This window comes from Pelodiscus sinensis, chromosome 9 (assembly GCF_052426305.1).
Source record: "Pelodiscus sinensis isolate ZL-2025 chromosome 9, ASM5242630v1, whole genome shotgun sequence".
NCBI lineage: Eukaryota > Metazoa > Chordata > Testudines > Trionychidae > Pelodiscus > Pelodiscus sinensis.
The window spans coordinates 65,647,518-65,659,963 of record NC_143060.1 but is presented as its reverse complement, the minus strand read 5'-3'; the positions used below and the strand labels follow the sequence as shown (position 1 = coordinate 65,659,963).

The window sequence follows — 12,446 nt, the reverse complement described above, 5'->3', positions numbered from 1 at the left end:
GGAAATACAGTCTGTATCCCAACAATATATAAAATATATTTACAAATATTTGTTCTAATTTAATTTTTGCTGCCAAACAATGAATTGCTGTGATTTTTCTTTTGCCAGGCCATAAAAATACAGCGGAGGACCCCAGAATTGACAGGGGGAAGCCAACGCAAGTTTATCTTCTTCAAGATTCACTCAATCCAAGTATATAAGATGATCACCTGCAAACTCAAATCATGAGATGTATGGATAGCACATCAAGCGGAATGCGGTAGGTGCACTAAAATACACAGATGTACAGGTCAAAAGGAAAAAGAACACATTAATACTTAATAAAGAAAAACAGGAACAAAAGCACTATAAGACTTAGCGAGCTGGACCATAAACAAAAGGTGTCAGCCTTCCCACTATCACCAATCAAAGAGCACACTATACATGGCATCACTCCTAGGATAAGCCTCGTATGAGTATGAATATGAGCTTGCCTGGATTACTTCATGACACTGCCGTTTCCAACCTCACATTTTTCCTGATTCAATTGGCAGTGAGATTAATAGGTAACTTCTTTTGCTGTTACATATTTCCCAGTTTCTGTAATTTTCACTCCCAACTCATCTGATAAAGTGGATTTTACCCGTGATAGCTCATGACCTAATAAATCTGTTAGTCTCTTAGGGTATGTCTACACTACCCTCCTAGTTCGAACTAGGAGGGTAATGTAGGCATACCGCACTTGCAAATGAAGCCCGGGATTTGAATTTCCCGGGCTTCATTTGCATAAGCCGGGCGCCGCCATTTTTAAATCCCAGCTCGTTCGAACCCCGTGCCGCGCGGCTATACGCGGCACGGACTAGGTAGTTCCACGAGGAGTAACGGTAGTTCGGACTAGGAAGCGTAGTCCGAACTACCTAGTCCGTGCCGCGTGTAGCCGCGCGGCACGGGGTTCGAACGAGCCGGGATTTAAAAATGGCGGCGCCCGGCTTATGCAAATGAAGCCCGGGAAATTCAAATCCCGGGCTTCATTTGCAAGTGCGGTATGCCTACATTACCCTCCTAGTTCGAACTAGGAGGGTAGTGTAGGCATACCCTAAGGTACCACAGGTCTCCTTGTTCTTTTCTATATCGTCTTATGAGAAGCAATCTCATTTCAGGCACATCCCCTTTTCCTGGCACAACCAAGCACTTACTTTGGTTTAATCCTGCCACTTAAATTAGATTAAAATATTACTTTTTACACCAGACTATGCTAGGTGAAAGGTTTAAATACTAATTTTTGTTTTTCATTGGAAAAATGTCATGACTATTAAGTGCAAACTAACGGTCCTTATCAGCCTCTTGTAACTATTTAGTCTTTAAGATGTCACTAGACTTTTTTTTTTTTTTAAAGTTTTCCTGTTACAGACTCACTCGGCTAGCCCTCTGAAGCTTATCTACTCACAGGCTTCTTCCTCCCCGTCAATTTTTTTTCCTTCTTTCCCCCTCCCTTCTTCCCTTATTTATTCTTGGCTCTGGACTTCCAACTCTCCAGTCATCTGAAGAAGTGGGTTGTGCCCATGAAAGCTCATGATACCATCTACATGTTTTGTTAGTCTTTAAAGAGCTATTAGACTATTTTTTGTTTTTTAAGTTTTTCCTGTTAAAGACTAACTTTGGTTATGACTATTATGCTTAGAGTTCATAAAAATATTTGCTAACAAAATTAAAATTGGGTCACCTATTCAACTGTCGTTTTAGTGCAAAGAAAATTTTTACTGCTACAAATCACAAAATAATTAAAATTAGTTACAGAAAGAGTAATAGAAACTTTATGACTTTCTGATTCATATTTGCTACGTATGGTAATTGTTCAATAAAATGAATAATGTTTGAAGTTGAAATCCTACAAATTTAAAACTGTACTTTTGCTTCCCTTTTGCAAGCATATTAATAAACATTCTAATACATATATTTAATTTCTTGAACTTGAACTTCACTATAAGTGTAATCTACACAAAATGACTTTGCCCAGTCAGTTACAGGCCTCACCTGCTTGTAATAAATATTGGCTTTGGAGTTGGGGCTTTAGGGGTTGCCTTTTCAAGCTGTTCTCTGTAACGATGAGAGCTAGAGACTCAAACAAAATTAAAATCAAGAATCTCTGTTGAGAGCCCTTGACTCCAGGAACTGGGTCTATAAGAAATGCACCAAATGTCACAAGACGTGATCAAATTGCAAAAGTTTACAATATTTTCCATTTGAAAAAAATTGAATGAACATATTGAAATTGTTTCTGTTTTAAGAGTTTGACATGGACCAATGTGGGGGTATTTAAAAGTGTTTTTGTCAGGTTTTAAAAAATACATTGATTTTATGTTCTTTTTCTTCATTCTGTCTCTTTTTCACTGTCTTTCTTTTTTCCTTATTCCAGTAAGCTCTTGAAAAAGATTATTTTTTCTTCTTGGAAAATTACTTGGAAAAGAATAAAAAAGCAGAAAAGAAAAAAAACCCTCAAACATATCAAAATATTTATAAAAAATTAAAATAATTGAACATATTTTACTGTATTTTTTACTTAGATCCTTTATTAAAAAGATAATATGATCAGCTCTAATAGGGAAACCCAGATGTGACATGCAATTTTTTTTTTAATTGTGTGGGTTTGTACCTCCCTCCTGTCTATGGTGGTTTTCAGTTTTGTCATGTGTTTTTTCCTTGTTTTTGTTTACTTTACCTTCATAATATCCAGAGTGGCTGACTTTTATGACATATTGAAAGGTCTCAAAAATGTTTATTCTAAACTCCTAAATGAAAAAGGTCTAAGATTGAAAGCTCTTTTAGAAATGTTTATGTTACAGTAATTAGTCATTCTCACTGCTAACCCTGGGTATTCCAAAGTCATGAGTCAGGCAAGAAAAATTATGAGACTGACTTAGAAATAATACAGTCGGGGTTCTATTTCTTTGCTAGCTGATTTTTGATACTCTAATTCAGGGCTATTCAACATGTGCCCCCCGGCCCATTTGTTTGCGGCCCGCGGTGTGGTTTGGTTTCATGTGGGGCTCAACACAAGGCCTGCGGGTAGGAGCCAAAACAAAAAAGTAGTCAATATAATGGTCTTCTGTTGATATGCATTTTAGTAGTTAAATTCCTGAACTATCATTGCTCATTAAAAGTGCTGTCTTATGGGTGGAAATCAGGGAAATATTGCATTTTATTAATATCAGCAGAAATGACTTATACGGAACCTGTGTGTTGTGTAGACTTGCCTTAATCTTTGTATTCATGCCCCCATCAGTGTGAAAGAAGCTATTTCATAGAATCATAGAACCCTAGAACTGGAAGGGACCTCGAGACGTCATCGAGTCCAGTCCCCTACTCTCATGGCAGGAGCCAAGTACTGTCTAGATCATCCCAGATAGATGTCTATCTAACCTGCTCTTAAATATCTCCAGAGATGGAGATTCCACAACCTCCCTAGGCAACTTATTCAAGTGTTTAACCACCCTGACAGTTAGAAAGTTTTTCCTAATGTCCAACCTAAACCTCCCTTGCTGCAGTTTAAGCCCATTGCTTCTTGTCCTATTCTCAGAGGCTAAGGAGAACAATTTTTCTCCCTTTTCTTTGTGACACCCTTTTAGATACCTGAAAACTTCTATCATGGCTCCTCTCAGTCTTCTCCTTTCCAAACTAAACAAGCCCAATTTTTTCAGTCTTCCTTCCTAGGTCATGTTCTCTAGACCTTTAAACCTTCTTGTTGCTCTTCTCTGGTCTTTCTCCAATTTCTTCACATCTTGCTTGAAATATGGTGCCCAGAGTTGGACACAGTTTACATATATGTACATGCAACCACAGTTAAGTTGCAGCTCTCAGCATGTGCTGTATTACTGAGCCCCCGGGGCTTCCAAAGTTGAGTAGCTCTGCTCTAAGTTATCCACATATTCAAGTTTTTCTCCCCAGCTATAAGGGCTGGAAACTCACTTTAAAAAAAATGGAAGCTGAGCTTCTTAATCATTTGATTCCAGGCTTTAAGAAAAACACCTAATGTGTCAAGACTTGGGGTAAAATTGTTAGAGTTTGCAATGTTACATGAAGATTAAATAAGCATTAACAAAACCAAAAAGTTTTAAATTCTGCCTTTCAGTTGCTCAGCTTTCACTCACTTGGATCTTGTGGTGTCACCATTTCTCTAGTACTCTAATCATCATTGATTAGAGTTTTCCTTCCACGTTAGATAGCATCTGAATTTATAATATTAAAAAAAACAAAGCTGGAAAAATAAATAAGTAAAGACTTATAACTCACCTTTATACATCATAAGAAAGCTAAAAAGAGAAGCCTTTTTTCTCTTTACTGCCCCATGATCTTTGATAAGAGGGGCCAAATGATTGGTTAATGGCCACACAGTGATTTACTGGCAAAAATCAAGATTAGTATTCAGAAATTTCTTCTGACCAAGCTGAGATAAACATTTGTTTCTACAACATTTACTGTCCAACGAATTGCTTCCTGATATTGTTTTCTGGTCATTTCCTGTCTGAATATTGAAAAAACAGTCTTTTTTTATGTTTGCCAAAAACCTACTCAGAAAAGAAGGCGCTCAGAACTTTTTTTCAAAGGGAAATTCCAAAATATGTTCAGGAGAATAACAAAGAAATGCAATGTTTTCTTTCGTGACCCCTACACAATCCTTATCTCACTACAGGTACGGCTATACTACACGCTTATTTTGAAATAAGATATTCTGCAATAGCGTTAGTCTGGTCTAGCTGAAACAAAAGACAGGACTATGCACCATTCTAAGTTATTCCTCCCCAGTGCCTCCTGGGGCTCTGCATGTTCACATTAGGAAAGCCTGCCTCAGACTAATTTTGAGGCTTCCCTGCAGTGTAGACGTGCTATTTTGAAATAAGCTATTGAAGAATAAGTATTGCAGAATATAGGACTATGCAGCACTTTAAAGACTAACAAGATGGTTTATTAAGAGATGAGCTTTCGTGGGCCAGACTTCCACAAATTGATCTGAGGAAGTGGGTCTGGCCCACGAAAGCTCATCACCTAATAAACCATCTTGTTAGTCTTTAAAGTGCTGCATAGTCATATATTCTGCAATACTTATTCTTCAATAGCTTATTTCAAAATAGCACGTCTACACTGCAGGGAAGCCTCAAAATTAGTCTGAGGCAGGCTTCCCTAATGTGAACATGCAGAGCCCCAGGAGGCACTGGGGAGGAATAACTTAGAATGGCCCTAGTGAGGGGCTATTTCGAAATATCAGCAGTGAACATCTACACATGCCTTATTGCAAAATAGCTATTTCAGAATGGGCATGATTCCTCGCAGAATGAGGTTGACAGATTTTGGAATAAGCCCTCCGTTATTTCAAAATTATTTCAAAATAATGGAATGGCTGTGTAGATGCTCACATTGTTATTTTGAAATAACGCCAATTATCTCAAAATAACGGTGCAGTGTAGATGTACCCTAATACAGGTGACCCCCGCACTTACAACCTAATTGGTTTCAGGAGAACCAGCGTAAGTCAAGCCGGCGTAAGTCGAACCCTGATTTCTTAGAGGCTCAATGTTATAAATGGTGGTTCTGTTCCTGGAAATCCATTTCATACCCTAAAAATACCAATATTGACTACAGAAATGGAGGAAAACTAAACTAAATAGTTCAAATAATGCACAAAAATAACTAAAGAGTGAAGACTGATGTGGTGGAGACGCGTCAGTTCAAGCAACAGCTGCAGACTGGCGAGTCTGACTGACTTTGTATGTTTCCTGTTTTGGGATGATGCGTGGAGTCTGCGTCATACACTGTCATAAATGCGAACTGCGGATGTAAATTGGGGGAGTTTAGGAGCTATCTCACATGAAAAAAATGATTGTAAATGCTGGGGGGGTCGTAAGTCAGGTGTTTGTAAGTCGGGAGTCACCTGTACGGGCTTCTGGTATTTGATCCCTCCATATTTTCTATGCTCATTTTTATGTGTCTCCTTTTTCAGTATTCAGCACTCCTTTTTCAGTATTCTCGATGGCCCTAACTAGGAATAAATAATGTGTTTACATTCAGGAATAATGTGGACTTTCTGGACTCCATATTTTGCACAAGCTTTTCTTTCTTTTTATTCTGCCATTTGTGTGTTTCTACTGTTGGATAAGGTAGCCAGAGGAAGAAGGAAACCAGCTTGACTTATCTACACTGTACAGATTTGACTGCATTTGAACAATTATGAACAATATAGTTAGATGACATAATAGTGACTGCTATTACTTACGATTAATAGGGCACATGTCTGAACATTGCGTACTTTAGACTACACTCACCGGAAAAGTATAGTCAGCACTGTGTCATCTGTCGTCAGGGTTTTGGGGTTGTCCTGGTGCGTTCCTGACAGGTCCTCTACTCCATCGGTGGTGATAAACTCTCAGCTGTTTGCGTGTACTCCCTTTATCTAGACCGTTAAACTCTGTGCACTTGGGTCAACACAGTAGATCTCTGAGAGCCCTTGGAAGTGACAGATTCAGGCAAGAATGAAACCAATCGAGCAGGTTTATTGCCAAATGCTATGCATTAACAGTTGTCAGCAGAAAGTCTCAACACTAAGCCACTGTGCAGTCTGTAAGCGTTGATAACATCCCTGCCTACATAAATGCATAAAGCACCCCCCCAACCAGAATCAGTCGACGCTCACCCTTTGCGGTGCCCTTTTATAGACATGTACAAACAATTTACATCACTCCTTTATGTACCGGATTGCCATCCTCTGTTGTATAGTTACCACCCCTCACCTTACAGGAGGGGATCTTACTTACTGTCCTTCATGCTGTCAACTTCGACCCAGTCCTGAACCTAGGTTGGTATGTACCTTAGTTTTTGCAGAGTCTTTGGTACCAAGACATTTCGTACTAAGATGTTCCTCTACTCCCCTTTGGCTTACAATCTGTACTCGGTGCCTCCCTATGTCCTTCCATGCTCAACCTAACTTACATAATCACACAATTATCAATAGGGCCTCTTTCTTGGCTGCTGTGTTACTGAACCAAAGGCTTGCTCACTAGATTTCAGGCCTGTTGCTGTTTTTATGTTACAGGCCTTTATTCAGGCCTGCTGACTCCATGTTACTGATCCTCAACTTACTACACCATCTTTAGAGGGGTAGCCCAGTTAGTCTATAACAGAAAAAACTTAAAAAACAAATAGACTGGTAGCACCTTAAAGACTAACAAAACATGTAGATGGTATCATGAGCTTTCATGGGCGCAACCCACTTCAGATGACTGGTCTCATCTGAAGCCATTTCATGGATTGCACCCACGAAAGCTCACGATACCATCTACATTATTTTATTAGTCTTTAAGGTGCTACTAATCTATTTGTTGTTTTTTAAGTTTTTCCTACATCAACTAACTCAGTTGTTCACAGACGGTATAGTTTTGTGCTGTAGGCATGATCAGCGTAACAAAAGACCTGTTTTCAACCACATGGGACAGGAGATCTTTTTGAACCAAATATATTAACAACATACAAGAATTAAAAGAACCGTTTAAAATGTTTAATGTGTAGCCATGCAAATAGGATGGAAAAAAAGAATTAGGTACCCCTAGATAGTGAACTTGATTGAGTGAGTTCTAATGTAGAGATACAATTGTAAATATGTTATATAAGGTATTTATCATTATCATTTACTTGCCTACTGATTAAATGCCATTGAGAATCTGGTCTTGTTTATGAGCTCAGGGTGCTCCAATGTATTCTAGTTTCTTCACAGAAATAAGTGAAGATGGACATTGCTGGGGAGAACTTACTGTCTAAACTCAGGCATGGCACGTTAAGAAAGTATCCTAGAGAAAAGAGGAAGAATGGACAAGGGTTGAAATAATAGGATTATACAGTTCTCTGGCAAGACACTTCTAAATTAGGTATACTGTTAAGGGTTAGCTTGGTTTCAAACTTTTTTGGGGTTTCACAGCTGATGTCTGAGAGAAACAGCATAAAGCAGCACCTGATGCCAGTAATGTCATTTTTACATATGAACACACTGCCTCTGAGGACAGGGTCTCTCAATTTATAAGGGGGCCGTTGAGAAGATCCCATTCTACAACACAGGGCACTGAATGGAAATATGGAATTGTCACAACCAATGTGCTCAGTAAGAGGAAAAAAGGGCTTTAGTCATGGCAGATTTTTGTGTAAATTAATCATTCTGTCAGTGAAAGCATTCTTAGTTGAATAGGGAATCTGCAATTTGAATAGGGAATCCTTGCAGCATTGTGGCATCCTCAGTTCATAGTTTCTCAGTGACGTTCAGACTGAATGTTCTCAGTCCATGGAATTCCACTTTACTTTGGGGCTTGCTATTGAATTGTGAGTATAATGCAGGACCTGTGCTTCTGGCGACTCCATTGTGGGTACAAGTCAGGTAATTAGAGAGAGAAGTCTCAGATTTCCAACAGCAATTCATTATACCTCTTGTGGTTGCCTTTGGCACCACTAGAAAAGGGGGCCCACCCTCATTCCTCCTCCAAAGTTACCTCCTCGTTTATGAATTAACTGTACTGTTCCCCCAAGTATGATAGGTGTCTCACAGTACAGATAAAAGGGCATAAGGCAAAAATTTTTCCTGACATAACTCTTTTGAAATCAGTAGAGTGTCCCCACCAGACAATATGGCCCTGGCCTCTCCTGCAGAAAAAACGAGGAACCTAATTTCAGACATGAAACGTTGAAAGGGACAACAAAACAGTGTGGTGGAGTGGGGAAGAAGGCCCAAAAGTGTCAGCTATAAGAATTCATAAAACATATAGCTGTAATGTGCGCATTATGACAGATACAGGATATTTTAAATGAGTGGCCAGGTTCCTTGCACCATCTCATGCTTGACAAAGGAGAGGTCCTCCCAATCTAGCCCTGATGAACATTAGAGCAGTCATTAGGCAGCTCTCTTGGATTGTGAGTTAAGAATTATTTAGCATCACGGAGCTCTGTTCTGTCCTCACGCCTCTGTACACTTGACATAGCTACCCATACCAATATGTGGTGGGGTCAGTTGGCACAGGCACAGTCTTCTGGTGTTATGCCAATGAAGAATTCCCCTTTTCTGGGAGAATTTTCATCTGGCCATTTGTGGTCATTTTATGTCTCTTCCAGACCCCCTCAGGGAGCACAAAGCGGATGGAGCAAGGGCTGAGATATATTTTGCCCAAGACAAATAAATAGGACTTTGTTGAGGGAATTTCCAAGCTGCACCCTCTTTGTAGATGGGATATGTTTACTCATCACTGACAGTGCCAGGTTGTTCAACTGAATTTCCTCAGCAGACCAGAAATTGCATTGCCCAAGCGACTGTCGCCTACTTCACAGTATCACCTAAATGTACTTTTTCTACAAAGGAAAGGAAACATTAAAGCTGATACTAGGTAACAGCAGAAGCAGTTCCTTAGCCAGTAACATGGAAAAGCGGAATCCTCACTGATTAAGTGCATGAAGCTGAGGGTGATGGCCAGCTTTTTTTTAATTGTGTCCCTCACGCTGTATAAGTTTAGTCTTTAGGGGTGCATCTACACTGCACCGTTATTTCAAGATAACTAGTGTTATTTCAAAATAACAATGCGAGCGTCTACACAGCCATTCCGTCATTTCGAAATAATTTGAAATAACAGATGGCTTATTCCGAAATCTGTAAACCTCATTCTTCGAGGAATAATGCCTAGTCCAAAATAGCTATTTTGAAATAAGGCGTGTGTAGATGCTCCACTTCTGCTATTTCAAAATAGCCCCTCACAGGGCCATTCTAAGGTATTCCTCCCAGTGCCTCCTGGGGCTCTAAATCGAGATAGCACGTCTACATTAAGGAAGCCTGCCTCAGACTAATTTTGAGGCTTCCATGCAGTGTAGACGTCCTATTTTGAAATAAGCTATTTCGGAATAACTATTCCAGAATAGCTTATTTTGACATAGCTGTGCAGTGTAGCTGTACCCTAGATTCAAACACAAAGGCTACGTCTACACTGGCCCCTTTTCCCAAAGGGGCATGTTAATTTCACAGGTCGTAATAGGGAAATCCGCGGGGGATTTAAATATCCCCCGCGGCATTTAAATAAAAATGTCCGCCGCTTTTTTCTGGCTTTTAGAAAAGCTGGAAAAGAGCGTCTACACTGGCCCCGATCCTCCGGAAAAGTAGGAATAAGACCATCCGGAAAAGGGCTTTTTTTCCAGAGGATCGGGGCCAGTGTAGACGCTCTTTTCTGGCTTTTCTAAAAGCCGTAAAAAAGCGGCGGACATTTTTATTTAAATGCCGCGGGGGATATTTAAATCCCCCGCGGATTTCCCTATTACGACCTGTGAAATTAACATGCCCCTTTCGGAAAAGGGGCCAGTGTAGACGTAGCCAAAGATCCTGATGAAAACACCATAGAAGTCAATAGGCTCTGATACCCAACATGAACATAAAGTCAGAGTTTTATTTCTGCAATTCACTCCATCAAACAAGTCAAATCCGCGCTAAGCAGGGAAGTCGACTTATGCCAGCCTTAACTCAGGATGCGCTTCTTGAAATGACAGCTAGTTTAACCCTTGGTCAGGCTGGCAAGGCCTCTGGATCTAAAAATATAGTCCTTTACAGGCTAACCCCTCTTTTAGAGGTCATAAAAAAGCAGACTCCTAAGCCACTATAGGACAAAAAATGCCACATAACCATTGAGTACTCTGTGGAAGTTTTGTCTGGAAGTGGATACTGTTATCCTGAACAGACATCAATCTTTGGTGCAAAGGCACATGATGCAAGTCGTGCAGATATCCCATACACCGGAGCACCATGAGTGTAATGTACGGCACACATCAGATCCTACCTTGTGCCCACAGCATCTTGCCTTCAGTTCCTTCTTAGTCCTTTGCAATAATTTACACTCAGGCCAGAATACTTCCAATAAGTTTTAATTAGGGATTGATTTATTTTGTCTTTTCCCAAATAGAGCTCTTTTAGCCCGATGGGCTCAACCCCTCTTCTCTTTCGTTCCCGAGTCTCACAGCCCTCCTTCTAGTGCCTGTCTGCTGGTTTATGTCAATGTCCTCTGCTTGACCCAGGAGTCCCACAGCCCTTCTTTGCACTAAGTTCGTTCAAGTTGATTGCGGCTCTAAACAATCTCCACTCGTCTGGCCTGCTTTTTGCTTCGGCTGATATAGGTCAGCAGATAGCAATCGTCCCCTCTTCTGAAGGAAAATGCAGAATAGACACTTCTTTTCCTGAACTCGTCCTAGTTGACAGGGTGGGGGGTGGCTCGCCCTACCCCACGTTACAGGGCTCCTGGTCCCAGGCCCTTAAAATAACAGTCACCCGCTGTGATAGAATGCATTCCATATTAATACCCTGCACACTACTGTAAGAACGTTCTACAAAATATGCCTTATAAGGTATTGTTTGAAAACTACAGGTTGAACCTCTCTAGTCCAGCACCCTTGGGACCTAACCTATTCTAAATGAGAGAGTTTTCCGGACTACGGGAGGTTGATATTGTCTAGCAGCATTACCAACACTTCCCCTGCTTACTGGGCTCGTAGAAGACATTTAGGGGTAAATTAGAGCTAAATAACAGCACAGAACACTGAGAGCTATGCCTGGTGGCTGTAAAAGAGCTTCATGGGGCCATGGGAAACTTGGCTTTGCCCATGAAAAATGGACATCTGGCTAACTAACTGTTTCTGGACCAGCGAATTCTGGACAAGAGAGGTTCAACCTGTACTACTTTGCTGGTCAATAATATCATAGTGAAATGAATGTATCAATTTTATATGTAAAGTTCTGAGTGTAAACTGAAATCATAACTGAAGTGTGTCTACCAGAGAAGTCTGATAATGGGTAAATCTTTCTCAAAGACAAAGTTGATGCTTCTGGCCAGATGTCAGCAAAACTGATGAACCATCACCCATCAATGTTGGCAAGGAAGGAGGACAGGAACAATCAGATCGCTGTTTTAGCAAACAACAGCATAAAACCTCTCCCCCACCAGACTCCATGTCTCCTTGGTCGCAGCTGGAAAGAACTTTATCTCAGTTTCACTCTCAGGAAAATGCATTTCAAAAGGTGACTGAACTATAAAAGTGGGGGGCAAAAGCACCCCAAGTTATCTCTTTCTGTTCATCTCTCTTTTCTACTTAAGAAGACAAAAAAATCCCTATGGACTTTGGGAGCAAATCCTGGCCCAAGAGTATTGTCAGCTGTGCACTGAAACATGTGGCAAGAGACTTCATCTTGAATCAAGTCTAATTTGTGAAGTTTAGAAAGCGTTTTATCTTTATGTTTCTTTCAAGCATGTCTGCCTTTAAAGCAGCAGTGGGAAAGTTTTTTCTGTGATGGAGCACACAAAGACCCATGGAGGCAGTGCTACAGAAGCTGATGGATTCCTCTAGCCTCAGCAGTGGGGCCAGAAATGAAGGGCTTAAGATGCAGGTGGGGGTTCTGGGCTGTGGCAGGAGGT

The 12,446-nt window shown here is 40.5% G+C and overlaps 1 protein-coding gene across 3 annotated transcripts in view; it reads left to right on the top strand.

Moving 5' to 3' along the window:
* SELE (selectin E) overlaps positions 1 to 12,446 on the top strand; it is a 42,703-nt gene that overhangs the window by 1,215 nt on the left and 29,042 nt on the right. For all 3 annotated transcript variants that reach the window (XM_089780620.1, XM_089780619.1, XM_075936977.2), the window contains exon 2: positions 109 to 259. The gene's annotated coding sequence lies outside the window, so the exon portion shown is untranslated. The remainder of the gene's footprint in view (positions 1 to 108; positions 260 to 12,446) is intronic.